At 34.9% G+C, this 18,781-nt stretch overlaps 1 pseudogene; it reads left to right on the forward strand.

Annotated features, from left to right (window-relative positions):
* Positions 1–436: 436 nt before the first annotated feature.
* LOC148253420 (uncharacterized) lies at positions 437–7,184 on the forward strand (annotated as a pseudogene).
* The last annotated feature ends 11,597 nt before the right edge of the window (positions 7,185–18,781 follow it).

Below are 18,781 nucleotides of genomic sequence, written 5' to 3' on the forward strand. Positions count from 1 at the left end.
TGAGATGATTGAACGCGAAGAAATTGGATGAGCAGGAGATGTTTTGAAAGAGAATAAAGGGAGAGCACTCAAGGACTTTACTACTCCTTCACTTGTAGGATCTTCATCCAGCATCGTTTGATCGAGTGTCAACACAAACAATTTTAAAATCAAACCCACCATCATTCAGAAGATCCAAACCTCAATTCAATTTGGGAGTTTTCTAAATGATGACCTTAATGCACACCTTTGTAATTTTTTAGAAATTTGTGATACTTTTAAACATAATAGTGTTTCTAATGATGCAGTTAGATTTAGCCTCTTTCTTTTTTCTTTAAAAGATAAAGCTAAAAGTTTGTTGCACTCTCTTCCTACAGGTACAATCACTATAGGGGAAGATCTAGCTAAAAAAATTTTAACTAAGTTTTTTCCACCAGTTAAGATGGCAGGATGAGAAATGACATCACCAGTTTCTATCAAATGGATGCAAATGGATGGAGAGACGTTATATGGGGAGCAATTTAAGAAGTTGATTAAAAGATTTCCTCATCATGGGTTACCTAAGTGGTTGTTGATTCAAACTTTTTACAATGGATTGAGCCAACAAACCAGGATCACAGTTGATATAGCTGCTGGAGGAGCTTTAATGGGGAAGTCTATAGATGATGCCTATGAGCTCTTAGAAAAGATGAAAATGAACAACTATCAATGGCCAATAGAAAGACTTCAACCTAAGAAAAATGTTAGCTTATATGAGATTGATGCTTTAATAGCTCTTAATGCAAAAATTGATTCTTTATTTAAGAAAATTGATCAAAAGAGTGTTAACGTTGTTAATGCTCATGTACATGGTTTATTTGAAGATCTTTTTCAAGGACATGAGGCAGAACAAGTATGTTTTGTAGCTCGGCAAGATAGGCCACCATGCAATCCATACTCTAACACATAGAATCCTGGGATGAGAAGTCATCCTAATTTTTCATGGAGAAATCAACATAATGTGGTAAGGCTTCCCTTAGGATTTCAGCCTCAAGGAAAGAAGCCCTCACTTGAAGATATGATCACATCTATTCACAAGAACACAACAGAATTTGCAACAAAGATTGAAGCAACATTACAGAATCAACAATTAATGTTGTGAAACTAGTAATCTTCGATCAAGTACCTAGAGATCCAGATAGGTCAATTAGTAAGCATGATCAATGAAAGATTTCAAGGTACTTTACCAAGTAACACAGAGACAAATCCAAAAGAACAGGTCAAGGCAATTACCTTTAGGAGTGGAAAATTGTTAGCAAATACAAGAAAGGATAAAGCAACCATAGAAGAAAAAAGAGAAAAAGAGAAGGAAGAGTAAGAAGATGAGAGGAAACAAGTAGTGGTCAAGCCCTGTGTGCCACCTGTTCCATTTCCACCGTGCCTCAAAAAACACAATGAAGATAAGAATTTCCTTAAACTTCTCGATATATTTATAAAACTTCACATTAATATTCCTTTTGTATAGGCTCTTACTCAAATGTGAAGTTATGCAAAGTTTTTTAAGGAGATTCTAGTAAAGAAAAGGAGCTTGGAAGACCATGAGACTGTTATGGTCACCGAGGAATGCAGTGCCATCATTCAAAATAAGCTACCTCCTAAAGTGAAAGATCTAGGGTTCACTATACCTTGTAATATTGGAAATTTTGATTTTAATAAAGATATTTGTGATCTTGGTGTTAGTATAAACTTAATGCATCTTTCTGTGTTTAAAAAACTAGGTATTGGCGAGGTGAAGCCCACAACAGTGTTATTGCAATTAATAGTTAGATCAGTGAGATACTCGTTGGGAATAGTCGATGATGTGTTAGTAAAGGTGGAGAACTTAACATTCTCTATCGACTTTGTGGTGTTAACAATGGAAGTTAATAGAGAAGTTCCCCTCATACTTAGAAAACCCTTATTTGCAACGGGCAAAGCATTAATTGATGTGCATGAAGGTTGATGGGTGTCGAATCCACAAAAAATAAAATCCTAATTAACCAAAAAAACTAAACCATAGAAGTGGTAAGAAGGGTTGAATCCACCAGGAATTAGAAACTAATTTTCTTCCTTGATCAACGAATAAAAAGCAAATAAAAAGGGGGGTTTTGTAGAATCTAATACGTGAAATATAAAGTTAAAAAAGCAGAATAATATTAAACAAACTCTTGGCTGCAAATTAGAAACTAAAGTAATTATAAAAAATTCTTAGTCGACAAAATAGCTAGCTCTAGTAACGTAATTTATCATAGATGTAATGATTTGTTTTATTTAAATTTTAACAAACCAGTTATAGTTTCCAACTAGAAAAACCTTGAGAACTAGAAAAACTTGATTCAAGTTGTCAGATTTATTTGCATGAGCTGGTCAATCATATTACGTACCTCCTCATTGTGACACTGATCACTACTAGGTGCCGGAACCACTCAAATATTTATGGATTTGAGGGGTTCAACTAGTTACTTGTTGTCTCTCCAATAGGCTTGTTCAAATGAGTTCAAGATCGTAAATATGTAGAGGTACAGAAAAATAAATAAATACCAAGATTTAAATAAAACATAGATTAAACCAATTCGATCTCACAAATACATCATTAGAGTTCATTAGATCTCAGATAGGAAAACAAAAATAAATTAGCCGTTCATGGTGGACTTTTTAACATAAATGAGTTCTTGAAGAGTAAAGGAAAGAATAAAGATGAAGAGTAAAAATTGTAGAAGCAGCGAAATTGCTGTGTGCGGCATCAGGAATAAGAAAGGTGATGAACTACTTGACAGCTACCCTCTTTATAGAAAATGAGCTAAGGTTTTCTTCTTTTGTTAATTAGGATCCTTTTTCTTGATTTTTGGCTTATCCCAAACTTTTGAGAATATTTTTCCCTTACTTTTTGGCCCTAGATCTTGGTTGGAATGACATTTTTTTTTCAAATTTGAAAAGTGCACGTTTTAATTTAAATCTACTGTTGTGGGCGACTCTTAGCCTTGCCTAAGGTTAAGTTGTCTGTCTACTAGACCCAAGCTTTATCTAAGGCTTGCTTCTAGACTGATGACTCTTTTCACGAACTCTTCCTCTTTTCATGTTGTTTTTTCTCATTTCGTCCTTATATCCTGTCCTACAACAAAATATAAAAAATAGCTCGAATTACGTAAAGTACCATCAAATTAAGGCATAAGAGTGATAGATATAGAAATAGATTACGAGTGCATGATAAAAATTTTATGCAGTGGAGCAAATTATTACAAGTCTCTTACTAAAATATATGATTTTTAATTACACATATATATAATTGAGGCCAAAAGTGGCAACAAAATACAAGATATCAAAATACAAAAGGGCCACTTCTTTCACTACACGATTGGACTTATTAGAGTGGGGGACAAGTCATGCACTCAAGGTATGTGAATCCACGGGATCCTTATAGACTTCAAGGAGTAGGTCAGTGATTGGTTCCTCACTATCCTCCTCATATGGAAGGAAATATGGAAAGGGTGAGTTCATATACTCAGTAAGGAAAACAGTATTTAAATAACATCATAAGATTTTAAAAGTGAATAATTATGTCATTAATACTTACCATCAGGTCACGTTAGGGTCCTTTTTTACTTTATAAAAATAATTTTATTTAAAGAAAAGATCATGTCACAGTCATAATAATCAAATCAAAATTATACTTAACAATAGAGAAAATCAAATAAATCATGAAATGTTCAGATTTTCGTGTCATGGTTTATGAAGTCGTTTTGACTTCCATCTCTAAGGGCAAATACAGATTTCTGACTATCTATGTAGAATGACTAGATCAAATATATAACGACAATTTGCTCAAGCACATTTCTGGCTTACGAAATCATGGTATGATCTATGACCACGGCCGTACTAACCACAGTGGCCCTATCAGATATTCTATAGTCAAGGTAGTACTTAGCCAAAAGTGATCCATAACAGATATTCGCATCATCGCTCTCGTCAGAAAGTACACCTTTTTCACACAGGACGGTCATTTCACATCTTTCCAGACCAAATGGAGGAAGAGGAAATAGAAACTCCTCAGAGATAAAAAGCCTAACAAGACACTTGATGCATTATACATATCAATACGGATACATTTATTTATTAGACAATTCAGGCTCATTCCCTTTCTCTTTCTTTTTTTTTATACATGTATTTCAGAAAATTATCACCAGATTCATGTTATTTATTTACGTGCAAATTATCAAGTGCCTATAAAATCACATATCATGCTTGAAATCAAGAATAAATCTCTTTATTAAACATAAAATACGCAAAACACAAAACACAAACTTCATACTTTTGATTTTCTAGAAACGCTCCTTAAGATGTTTAAGGAAATATTAAATTCTTTATCGAAACCTTGAAGTTTTCCTACATTTTTCTTCTTCTTCTCCTCTCTTTCTCTCTCTAGATCACTCCCTCTCTCTCTAAGCTCTTGGAAGATGGAAAAATGAAATTAAAATGATGAGAAAAATGGAAAAAAGGGGTCCCTATTTATAGAAAATGGGGACCGTTGGATTTGCGCCAAGTAGTAAAATCTGATGAGGAAAGAGAAAGTTGAGTGGAAGATGAGTGATTTGATGCGACGCGACGGTGGCATGAAAAATAGAGGAAGAATCCTCCACCAACAACGACTCTCCACCCAAGGCAGCAGCACACCAAACCAGTGCACGATTCCCAAGAGGGTGATTGCACACTGCCCAAGGCGGTAGTGCACCTCACTAGGTTAGTCGCGCTTTGTAGGCCTAGCCTGCTAACGCCGACCTATCCTGCCGTGCATAGGAGCTAGCCTACACGCACATAGGGCCTACAGCGCATAGGGCACTGCGCGTAGGCCTAATGCGCACAGGCCCAAGTGCACAGGCCTACTTCGTGTACACAGAGGGCGCACGAGGCCTGGCCCTATCCATACACGATGGGACGTACCTGTAGATTGGCCTATCTGGGCACGATGGGATGTGCGTGCAGACTGTCCCCACGCCCCGCACAGATGGGACGTGCGCATGTCTTGTGCTGGTTGTACGCGCACGCTTGCACACAGTGTGTTGCGCCCACACGGGTGAGCTTTTCCCGTGGGTGTTTTTGCATGAGATTTTGCCTCATTTTTCATTTTTATGCTAAAAGTTACTTTTAAATAAAAAAATGCAAAAAAATAAAATAAAATAATAATAATAAATAAATAAAATAGCAAAATCTGAATAAATTAAAATTACAAAATATGATATAAACTATGAAATAAATTTAAATGATTTCAGGTGGCCTTAAGACCCGAATAAATAGGAGTTTCTAGATACAAATTTAGCGTGATGGTGAACGGGGTGTTACACCTAAGGGGGGCAATAATGATGTTGTCTTAAGGCACTATCAACGATAAGTTAATGTTGTGAGTTAGGAGATGAACATATAACTATGAATGTTATAATATTGATATATTCAATGAGTGCGTGTCCAAAAGTCTCACCATGACAAGAAAAAACCTTAATGGCAAGGAAGCTACTAATTTAAATGAAGAGAATGGCTAAGAAGAGGATGGTGCAATATAGGAGAAGTTAGAAAAAAAGGTACGTACACTAAGAAACCTTTCATTGAGGAGCCACCCAAACTTGAGCTAAAATAGTTACCTTCACACTTAAGGTATGCATATTTGGGTAAGAACTCCACTCTTCATATGATTATTTTTTATTCTTTAGATAAACAACAAGAAGAGGCTTTGTTGTGTGTGCTTAAGAAAAGGATTAGGGCAATAGGTTGGAGTATAAATGATATAAAAGGTATTAGTCCTTTTCTGTGCATGCACAAACTTTTAATGGAACATAACTACAAGCCTTCTATTGAGTATCAATGTAAGTTAAATCCTTATATAAAAGATGTAATAAAGGCTAAAGTGATTAAACTCTTGGATGCAGGGATTATTTACCCTATTTCATATAATGGGTAAGCCCTGTACATATAGTACCAAAGAAAGGGGCATGACTGTAATCACCAATGAAAAATATAAATTGATCGCAACTAGGATGGTTATAAGATGACCTTGTCCATAGACTATAGGGAGTTGAATAAAGCCACACTAAAGGATCACTTTCCCTTACCTTTTATAGACCAAATATTAGAGTCATTAGCAAGCTATGTTTACTATTGTTTCTTATATGGTTATTTAGGGTATTACCAAATTTTGCTTGCACCCAAGGACTATGGAAAGACTACCTGTACATGTCTATATGGTACCATTGCATACTGAAGGATGCCATTTGGATTATGTAATGCACCTGCGACTTTTCAAAGGTGCATGACATCCATATTTCATGATGTAATTGAGGTATGGATGATTTTTTTATTTATGGTTTTTCTTTTGATATATGTCTTACTAACCTTGACTGAGTATTGTAGCAATGTGAAGAAGTTAATTTGGTGCTGAATTGGGAAAAATGTCATTTTATGGTGCAAAAAGTATTGTATTAGGGCTTAGAATTTCTAAGAGTGGAATAGAGGTAGATAGAGCAAAGATTGAAGTTATTGAGAGACTATTGCCACCTACTTCTGTGAAAGGCTTGAGGAACTTACTTGGGCATTCAGGCTTTTATCGATGATTCATAAAGGATTTTTTAAAACTACTAAACCCTTTTATCAATTACTTGTTAAAGATGCATCATTTGATTTTAATAAAGAATGTTTATGTGCTTTTGATAAGTTAAAAAAGGAACTCATTTTAGCTCCAATTATTATAGCTCCAGATTGGTCCTTGCCATTTGAGTTTATGTGTGATGTTAGTGATTATGCTATTGCTCCTGTGTTTGATCAATGCAAGGATAAGAAATTGCACGTGATCTATTATGCTAGTAGGATGTTAAACGATGTGCACTTAACTATCCATAAGTGAAAAGGAGCTTCTCGCCATAATTTTTACTTTTGATAAATTTAGATCATATCTCATTAGAGCTAAAACTATATTTCTTATTGATCATTCTGTAATTAAATATTTCCTTACAAAAAAGGATGTTAAACCTCGTCTAATCTATTGGGTTTTATTATTGCAAGAATTTGATATTAAAATTAGAGACAAGCAAGGAGCAAAGGACTTTTTCGCAGATCACTTATCGCGATTGGAGCAGACGAAAGCCAAGGAGAATAAGGTGGACATCAATGAGCATTCCCTCATGAGCAACTTTTTACAATAATGGTAGCTCAAGCACTATGATAGATAGACATTGTGAACTACTTGCAATGTAATATAGTTCCTCCAACTTTTTCATATCAACAAAAGAAGAAATTCTTTTCTGATGTGAAATACTACTATTGGGAAGAACCAAATTTATACAAATTTTAACCAAATAATAAGGAGGTGTTCCCGAGGAAGAAATTCAGGATATTTTGATGCATTATCATTGATTTGCTCGGTCTTGAACAACTTGGAGTTTTACCTTTGGGTTGTAATGTATGAGTTTGAGGCATTGGATGATCATGGAAAGATTCCTCACTATTGACGTTGATATTAACACCGACATTTTTGGGACCCATACTCATCACATCCTTAACTCGCGCTGCATTTGTATTAACATTCGTGTTCCTTTGTCTTCAAGAGGACGTGCTGTCTCACAACCAACTCCGTTAGCTCTATCTCTTCCAAACATTTCCAACATTTTGGTGTAATTTCGAACTCGTTTGTTCTTAAGTTCAGCTGTTTTTAGATGAGCCTAATTATAAAATATGATGTTAATATTTAAACTATATAAAGTATTATAAATAACATGTGATTTACTTTTTGATTTACCTCTATTAGTTGTTGCCAGACCTCCTCTTTAGCTTGAAATATTTCAGTTAACGGATTCCATGCAAAACCACTCAGCCATATTTGAATACGTCATACCATTTTGAGAACTGCCTTTTTAAAATTTTAATGCGATTGTGGACTCGCTCTTTTGCAATTGGCATGTTTGGCTAGGCGCACTTCAACTCTAAAACGATAAAATCAATAGGATGTGTGGTGAATGTTCCACCTGATCTGCGACCCAAACAATGTTGAGAGTAAAATGCTTCTACTAATGCATCATTCAATGCATCAGTCTAGTGGATAATGTTACCCACTCAATCTGCAGAATTATTCCCACTACTTATTTTATACAACCACAAAACAAAAAAATATAAAGTTACCATTAAGAACAAAGTTAACATTAGTCCAATGGATAAAGTTATCATTGTCAATAAGCAGAACTTCATTGAAATATAAAGCGTGAACAATAGCAAAAAATTCAAAATATTACCATTAAAACATCAATATAATATAGTAATTTCGTACAAAATACAACAGTTGTGAAGAATATAATTCTTAAACAATACAAGTACTATAATAAAGTAATAAACGATTATAAGTACACATATCAGCTGCTATCAAATCCTTAATAGCTTCTCCCCTTCTTATTTCCTCATGGCTATCCCTAACACTAAATGGAATACATTCCTCATGAGAAACGTTTCTAAGTTTTTCATCAACCTCTCTTAGAAGTTCATCGTTTGGATCCTCTTTCTGCAAACAAAATACAACATGCAAATATAATGCGATTGATAGCCTTCAACTGATAGTGTGGTTCATTAGTGCTTGAAATAATTGGAAAGCATTTTTTGAGAACTCTGATGGCACAGTCAATCGCATTACGTAAAGAAGAATGACGAAGATTGAATAACTAACGAGCATAGTGGTGGCTTCCTTGAGTATTCACTCAAGTGGTACCGTTCTCCCCTATATGGAGTAATTAATCCACCCTATAACATAAAACTAGCATCTATTAAGTAGAACTTACCTGAAAACATTATGTAAAGTTATAAATTTTTTTTTAAAACTTATATACTACATTTTGAAATGCAAACTTTTTTACTTACCTTCTAGAATTATTAGAGGATCATCAAGTCTTGTTAATGCATGTTTCATTAATCTCAAATCTGATGTGGTCCCCTCCCACCCAGCAAGGACATATGTAAAAGTCAAGTCGAATGCACAAGCCACCAAAACATTTTATGTGGGGAAATCTTTTCTCCAATAGATTCTTGGAGCATCAACTTTGGACACTTTGACACGTACGTGCGTTTCGTCAATCGCACCAACACAATACTAAAATTAAATGATCATTAATTAAACAAAATTATATATATTTACAAAAATTTAATCAAGTAAAATGCATATTTACCTTAAAAAATTGAAAGGATCTAGGATTGTTGGCTATTTCTGATGCACTCGCGATCCATCAGGCTTATTAAGGTATTTAACAGCCAGTTTTACTATAGATTGTATGACATTGTGAAAATGACAACTTGTCATCTCTCTTGATCGTCGAAAATGCCAAGACATGACTCAATTTCTCTGATTGTATCCTAATAAGTAAAGTGTCTTGAGTACTTGTTCCTCCATAGTTACACGAATGGTAGGTCTAAGTCCACCTTCTGTAACTAGCAGATGACATAACTTCGTAAATGATGGAGCTGTCATCCTAATAATGTGCCAACAGAACTCACTCCAAACTTTCCATGAGCTTAACTTAAACTTTCTCACCTTCAAGTCTTAATTCATGTACATGTCTAGGTTTTCTCATTCTATGAATATAAATTCCTACAAGCATCACTAAAACCCCCACTAACATTACTATATGTTTCGTACAATCCATCTAAAAATGGGTATGAAATATCAAATGAGTATCTACTGACGAGGTAATTAACCATGTGGAAGGGTTTTTATATATGAGGAAAGCATTCAAATTCAATATAATATTCGTCATCCAGCAAAATCTTGACTTAGAAACACTTTACAAGAATTTCATCATATAAATGCATAATGAAACACTTTAATCAACTAAAGAGCACCCAAAGAAGTAAGACATATAGTAAACACAAGAAGCTTTAGCGCATAGATAAATGTAGAACTTAGGAGAACAAAACATTGGCTAAACAACATGCACCAAGGGCACTGAAAATCTCCCTAGAAACTTCAAAACTTCATGAATGGTAGCCCACCAAAGAGGGAACAACCACTAGCATGAGAAATAAAGGAAAAAATAAAGACAAATAAAAAGGACTCTAACATAATCGAGTTGAATTCTAACAGAGCAGAGAAGCAGAACAGGAGCTATAGTTCTCACCACACTCGTAGCAGAACCACCCCATTCCCAAAATCCATACCCTCAAACAAGCACCCAGAAAGCCCACCTCACATACACAAGAGTTCCCTGAATATGATGTTTGTTATGCTAAAACAACTGTTCCTTGTACAACAAAACTATATATTAAACCTTTCTGACTCATCTCCAAATTTCAATTTCAGAAACCAAAATTACGTTCTCAATGTCAAATCTTATGAACCCCCAATGTTAAAGCAACCTGCAAATTGTAAACCTAAGAACTATGGTATTTAAATTCTCAAATAAGAACATTAGTGATATCCAAACAAAATCAAAATGCATTTCGCAGTGGTTTATCAATGACTAAAAAGCTTATTAAAAAATCCTCGCTGAGAAATCACCTAGCAAAGAAGATAATAATCACGAGCAAAACAACTACGCAACATAATGAAAATCAAAGCACATAATGATCCATAAACATCTGGTCCTAACAAGTTGAGAAAGCTACAAATCAAAGAGGCACAAGAGAAACAAAATAAATGAATATTGATGAGAAACAACATTCCAATTCTTTCATATGCTTCGTCAAATTGGCAATAGACAAAAAAAAAAGAAAATTACTACAAATCAAACAGCAGCGTGAGCACATGCCTTTTTCTTTTCAATTTTCAAACAAATCTAATTGAGCGCCACATATTCATACCAATCAAACAAGACACAAACAGTGATAAAAAAAATGAAAAACACATACCGGGAGAAAGAATAAACTAGATTGAAAGTAAACAGTTAAATTAAAGAAATTGCAGAAAATTATAAAATCAAAAAAATTAAGAGAATGACAACTATGAGGGGAAAAAGAAAAGAGAAATGAAGAGAGAAATCAAACTATTTGCATTACCAACTCAATTTCTGGTTACTTGGTCAAAAAAGAGAAGTCGGAGATGGCCATTATTTATGGCTCAAGGTTGGCAGTTCTTCTTGAATCAGTGTCAGATAGAAGAAGAAGAGTGAAAAGTGTGGGGTAGAATGATTTAAAATGAAGGATAATTTTATAAATAATAAAAAATATTAAGGGTAAAAGGGAAAAAATTATTAAACCATCCTAAAACCACCGAATCGGTGGTTTGAAAAAAATCATAGTTTTGAGAATCATGACTCAGTCAATAAAAAATCATACTATGTGTTTGAAAGTTCAAACAAACAGAAAAAAAAAACCATAAAAAAGCCATACCATCATTACTGAACTATCATCCAAACAGGCTCTTAGTTGGTTCAACTGGCTTCCATTCTGTTACTCATTGTTTCGTCATGTCATGCCATGTTTAATTAGTTTAACTAGTTTATGTGATATTACCCCATTGCATCACTGACTCTTTTATGTTGCATTGCTCTATCTCTACTTCTTATAACTATGACTTTAAAACAGATATTTCTGATTTAATTTAAAGGAAAAGTAAATGTTTTCTCAATATTTCAAATGAATATCTTCTGCGATGAGCCCAAGAGGTAAGTCACTTATTTATAAGATAGTGGCACATTTTGAAAATAAATAACCTTTGAAACTTTAGTAGTGTAGTTTGAATATTATTTCCCTTACTGAGTTTCATAGAACTCATCCCAATCCATTTCTCTTAGACAATGATGATAGTAAGGAATCGCTTCCTGAGCTACCCCATAAAGCTTGCTTAGATCCATTAACGCATCTGTAGTGGACTTTTGAGTGCATTTGGATAACTGTACTATGATAAACTATTCCTTTTATAATGAAAGAAGTGGCTCGAACAATGCTTTGTATATTTTTATCAGCCACCTTCTTGGCCTTTTGTGTATTTGAACATAAAATATTTTGTAAGGGATGATTTTTCTTCCGCTGCATAATTTATTTTGCACTCATATCTATTCTATTATCAAGCTCCATTACCCATAAAGTAGCGAGATGTCACACGTAATATGCTCACAAAAAAATATATAAAAATAAAATAAATAACCAAATAAAAATATTGAGCTTAAGTTAAAAATAATAAATAAATAAATAATAAAAATAATATAAAAATAAAAACTAAAATGCAAGTAAACTAATAAAACAAGAAAATAAATAAAATAAAAAATTACACTTGAATTAAAAAGAAAAAAGTAAAAATAAAAAATAAACAAAACTCTAGATTAATAATAGACTCCCTTGGTATTGATATTAATATTAACAACCACCGGTAACGTCACTTAAAACTTGATGGGTGAATTCGCAAGTGCACGAAATTGTTCAAGTAATAAAGTGATGAATAGAGTATCGTCCCACATGGATTGTGTATCAAATACCAAAATTGAAGAAATTCTAACATTATATAAAAATCAAAATTAAATTTATGAAAGAAAAAAATTAAAATAATTTAATCAAAGTAGGATAATTAAATTGAAGAAAACTTATCAACGAAAATGCACCAGAGTAATTAATTTCATCAGAATCTTGGGTATGTTCATATTTTAATTTTTGCGATGAATTTAATCTAGTCTACAATGGTTGAACTCTCCTAATGTACTTTCAATTTACTTCCCAGTATTTTCTTAGTCTATCAATTATAAATTGCTAATCTTTTATACCAATTATTAATTTAATCTAATTAAATTTGTGATAATTTGATTACTCCACGTTAATTTGACTATATTACTCCCATTCAAGTCTCTATTAATGTCTAATAATACATGTCTAATTGATAGAATTTTACTCATATTACTCTAAAATCATCAATCATAAATAGAGCTATAAGCTAGCCAATTCTCATAACCTAATTAATTTTAATACTACTAAATTGTAACTAGAAGAAAGCTAAAAAATAATTCTTAAATAATTTTTTTGATTCAGCCTACATTAATCACTCTAGCGAAGAAAATTTAGTCGGACATAGTGGATTTAATAACAACAGTTATATTTGAAAAAAATATAATCATATAATAATCAAGATTAAATTTATAAAAAATTCAAACACTAGCATTTCAATTTCATAAAAATAATCCCTGAAAATTTCTATCCCAAAAATATGCTAATTAAAAATTAGATAAATAAACTACTTGATTCTTTTTCAGCTTCTCTCCCTTCTGCTTGGTTCCAAGTCTCCTTCTACACTCAGCTTCTATGTCTACTTCTGCAAGTCCACTCCACCAGCTTCCTTCTCTTTGAGCTTTTTGTTTTTCTGCTTCTTCTCTAAGTCTCCCCCAAGCTCTTCGTTCGGTCCTAAGCTCGTAGCTACGTTTCTATCGCTTTCGTGTCGGATCTACACCAGTTCGCATCTCTTGGTCTTCCATTAAGCTCTCCTTCTCTTCTGTCACTACTCTTCTTTTTTTTCTTAGGCGACGAAAGTTAGGTCTCTTTCTTTCACATGCCTCCAACTTTCCTACTATAATTTTTTTTTTTCACTTCTTAAAAATGGCACCATTTAATAATTGATGGCCTTTGGTTTTTAGCTATCAAAATGGCATCGTTTTGAGTCTTAGTGCTAGGCTATTGTAGATCTAGCTTTGAGCTTCACTGATATGGGTTTTTAACTTCTTCTTATTCTTTTTTTTTTATAGCTTTTTTTCTTCCTTTCTTCAACACAACAACCTACATAAAAATTGAACTCATAAATTGGTTTTTTTAACTCAAAAATTCATTCAAAATTTCTTCCAGATTTAATAAAAAATGATATAAAAATATAATAAATATCTAACACATCAAATACCCCCAAACTTAAATTTTTGCTTGTCCTCAAGCAAAAAACTGAAAATAAACACTTAAAAGCAAGCATTTCCCCCATGTTCCTCTATTCAACTTGATAATTTTGAAATTATATTCATTTATTGCAATTGTTAGTAAGATGAAAATATAAAAAGAATGTTACAAAATAACAAATAGACTATTAGTTCTTATACTCTCAACAAAATTTGCATAATTTTAATACATAAGTTCCCTTTCTAAGTTTGTAACACCCCATCCACCATCGCACTAAATTTGTATCTGGAAACCCCCTTTTATTCGGGCCTTAAGGACACCTGAACTCATGTAAATTTATCCTGTAAGCTTTATATCGTAATTCATGATTTAAATTCATAATTTTAAATTATCCAGATTTCATTATTTTATCTTTTTTTTTTATTTTATTCTAAATTTTATTTGATTTTATGTGCACGTCCCATCCGCACGGGGCATAGTGCCGGTCTATGCGCATATCACGTCGGGCACAGATAGGCCAGTCCATGCACATCGCGTGCAGACAGGGCCACGCACCGCACTTGTGCACGCGTTGTCTGTGCAGTAAGCCTGCGCGAATAAACCAACGCTTTTGACCATGCGTGTAGAAGGCCTACACGCAGTGCCTTGTGCGTTGTAGGCCCTGCGCGTGCGCAATCTACCTCTTACGCATGGCAAGGTAGGCCAGCGCCTGCAAGCTAGGCCTGTAGTGCGCGACCAACCTAGTAGAGGCTCACTACTACCTCGGGCAGTGTGCCACCGCCCCCTTGGGCGCCATGCGCTGCCTTGGCCGGTGTCACTTTGGGTGGAGAGCCGTCACTGGTGGAGGAATTCTTCCGCTATTTTTTGCACCGCTGTCGTGTCGTGTCAAATCATTCCTCTTCCACTCAACTCTCTTTTTCCTCATTGGATTTTTCTACTTGGTACAAATCCAATGACCCCTATTTTCTATAAATAGGGACCCTTTCCTCTATTTTTTCTCATCACTTCCACTTCATTCTTCCATCCTCCAAGAGCTTAGAGAGAGAGGGAGTAGTTTAGAGAGAGAAAGAGAAAAGAAGAAGAAGAAAGGTATAGAAAAACTTCAAGATTTTAGTAAGAATTTTAGTATTTTCTTAAACATTTTAAGGAGTATTTCTAGAAAATCAAACTATGAAGTTTTGTGTTTTGTGTTTCGCATATTTTATGTTTAATAAGTGATTTGTTCTTTTTTTCAAGCATCCTACGTGATTTCATAGGCACTTGATGATTTGCATGTAAATTAAATAACATGAATCCAGTGATAATTTTCTGAAATAATTATAGAAAAAAGTTGAAAAGAGAAGGGGTGTAACACCCTGCCCATCGTTGTGCCTAATTAATTTGGAAAAACCCTATTTATTCGGGCCTTTGGCTGCATTAAACTCATTTAATTTACTCCGCATATTATTTATCGTAATTCGTGAATCTGGTTGATTTTTAGTTATTTTATTTTTATTTAATTTTATTTAATTTTAATTATTATTATTTAATTTTATCAAATTGCATTAAATTTTATTTAATTTAATTTAGAAAATTTGGAAAATTTTGAAAAATGGCAAAATAGGAGAAAACCCGTGAGGGAGCAGAGTCGCCCTCACGGGATGTCGTGCATTGTGCATGCACGCACCCACGAGACGTGGGCATAGCGTGCACATCCCATCTGCGCACACAACGCGAGGCTGGGTCCAGCGTGCGTCTTGTCGAGCATAGGTAGGTCGTCCACGCGTCACCTCGCGCGTGGACAGGCGCCTCACATTGTGTGAGCACCGTCCGCACAGTAGGCCTACGCATATAGGCCCTGTGCATCTAAGGCCGGCACGTAGTAGTCCTACTCACAAGGTGTCCAACACACCTAGGCCCTGCGCGTGTGCAATCTAGTCCCTATGCATGTGGCAAGTGGCCTGTGTGACTGCAGGCTAGCCAGCAGTGTGCTGATCGGGCCATTGCCACCTTGGGCAGTGCACCATCGTGCCTCAAGTGGCGTGCTACCATCGCCAGCGGAGGAGGCCCTCCTCCCTTATTTTTTGTGCCGAAAATATTTGTATCTTCTTTTTTCACTAGATTTTGCCACTTGGCGCAAATTCGACGGTTCTAAATTTCTATAAATATGTCTTCTCATCCTATTTTTCCCCACACTTCTATTCTTCCATTTTTTCAGACTTAGAGAAAGAGAAAAAGAGAGAAAGTGATCTAGTGAGAGAAGGTAGGAAAGAAAAGAAGAATGATGTAGGAGAAAATATCAAGATTTCGGTAAGGAATTTAGTATTTCTTTCGACGTTTTAAGGAGTATTTTTAGATAAACTAAAATTATTAAACATGATGATTGTGAATTTGTTTGTTTTGTGTGCTATTATATTATAGTTAAGTTAAGTCAAATTGTTCTTATTTTCAAGCATGCTATGTGATTTATAGACATTTGATGATTTGCATGTAATAAAAAATAATATAAAGTCAGTATTGTTACCTGAAAAAATAAAAGAAACAAAAAAAAAGTGAAATGAAGCATGAATTATGCAAAGTATGAATCTATATTAACATGCATAATGTATCAAGTGTCTCGTTAGCCTTCTTATCTCTGAGGAGTATCTATTTTCTCCTCCCCCATCTGGTCTTAAAAGATGTAAGAGGACCACTCCTAGTGGATAACAGTATACCCTCCGATGAAAGTGGCAATACAAATATCTATTAGGGGTCACCCTTGGCTAAGTACTATTGTAACTATAGATATCTGATAGGGCCACTATGGTTGGTATGGGTGTGGTCATAGATCATACCATGGTTTGGCCAGCCGAAAATGTGCTTAACCAAATTGTCGTATCTGTATATAATCTGGTCATTTCACTTGGGTAGTTGGAAATCTCTATCTGCCTTCAGAGATGGAAGTGTAATGACTTCGCGAAGTATGATGCAAAAATTTGAGCATCTCATGATTTATTTGATTTTCTTTATTATCTGGCATGATGTATGTTTGATTGTTTATATTAACGTACTATTTTATTAATAAATAAATTATGTTCATAATATAGGATAGGTCTACAAGGTGACCAATCGGTAAGCTTTTAAATTAGAATAATTCATCTTTAAAACCTTACGATGTTAATTTAATTCTATTTTCCTTATTGAGCATATAGAACTCACTCTTTCCGTGCCCCTCAGATGAGGAAAAAAATGAGGAATCATAGGCTGACCTACCCTTGGAAGTCTATGAGGATCCCGTGGATCCATAAAATTTGAGTGCATTATTATTTTCAGACTCTGATGAGTCTAATAGCATAGTGAAAGAAGTGGCATTCCTTTATGTTTTGATTTTTTTGGTATTTTATAGCCACTTCAGGCATCAGTTATATGTATTTAAATATGTTTGTAAGGGATTTGTATTAATTTGTTATGCAACATAAAATTTTGTCATGCGCTCGGTATTTTGTATCTATATCTAATACCCATTTGCCTTAATTAACACTTGGGACATCACAGATACTATCAGAGCAGAATAATTGTGGATTAAATCCCTTACACTAATGCCTTAGCTAGAAAAACCCTTTAGAGTACCTGGGAAAAATATGTTCTCTTTTCAAGACTAGACTACCAACTCGTGTCTTCCTTTCTTTTGTAGGCATGACGTGAGGAAGACCATCCGTAGAGCGTATTGAGTGACCTGAAACCTCGGATCACCCGATAAGGGCTGAATTTATCGAATTTTTTTGGGCTATTCTAGGATTAATTATAGCCGTAGGACAAAATCAAGCAAACTCTTATCCACCTCCTGCCCCTGAATACTGTACCACCAAGAGCTCTATTTCCCACAACATAATGGAGTTTAGGAAACTTAACTCCCTACACTTTGAAGTTGGCCCTGATCCCTTAGTAGCTGAAGCCCGGATCCTACAAATAGAGAAGTTCTTCTCTTTCCTAGACCTGACCAATGAACAGAAAGTTCTCCTTGCAGCTTTCATGCTAAACAGCAAAATAAAACACTCATGATGACCTAAAAAAGAAGTCATGCCTACCCTAACCACTTGGAAAGTTTTCATGGATGCATTTTTTGACAACTTCTTTCTTGCCTACGTTCGGGAAAAGAAAGAGGAGGAATTTCAGGACCTCCACTAAGGAAGTTTGACGGTTGCCCAGTATGCCACCTGTTTTGTTCAATTGTCTAAGTTTGCCCCTTTAATTGTCACCCTTGAAAGTCGAAAAGCTAAGAAGTTTTTAAAGGGCCTTTATGCCGACATCTATGACCAGGTCACGATGTTGAGACCCCGCTCCTATGCGAAGGTGATTGAACATGCCTAGTTGATCGAAGATCTCATCTCGGTCAAGCACCAATGCATTGCCCCAGTCCGTACCCAACAACAACCCCAACAACTTAGGAGAAGATTGCGTAACCCAGTAAATAGCCACCCTGATAAACGAACTAGAGTTGCCCTTCCCCCTGCCTTGCCTCCACTTGCTTTGACACCACAAACAATGACCTGCATATCACCTACCCACAAACACCCCTGGACTTAGGTATGTTACATAAGTACATAACCCAAGTCTAGGTGAGAAGCATTACAATAAATGGTGAGATGAAGAGAGCTATTAGGAATAGTCAGGGCAAGAGCTGTGGTCAATCGATGCTTCAACTCTAAGAAGTTCTCTTCATAGTCAGAGTTCCTATCAAATTTGGATTTTTTTTTGGGTCGATCGAGTTAGTGGAACTGCGAGATTTGAGAACCCTCCATAAAATGTCGATAATAACCAGCAAGACCTAGAAAGCTCCAAACCTCTTACACAGTACTTGGCCATTTTCAACCAAGGATTGCCTCTATATTGCAGGGATCAGCAGAAATACCCTCACAATAGACAGTATGTCTTAGAAAAGCTACATTGTCCAGCCAGAGTTTGCACTTGCTAAATTTAGCACATACCTTATTCTGTCATAGTG

The sequence above is a fragment of the Carica papaya genome, chromosome 6, assembly GCF_054855325.1.
Source record: "Carica papaya isolate Zhongbai chromosome 6, ASM5485532v1, whole genome shotgun sequence".
NCBI classification, from domain to species: Eukaryota; Viridiplantae; Streptophyta; class Magnoliopsida; order Brassicales; family Caricaceae; genus Carica; species Carica papaya.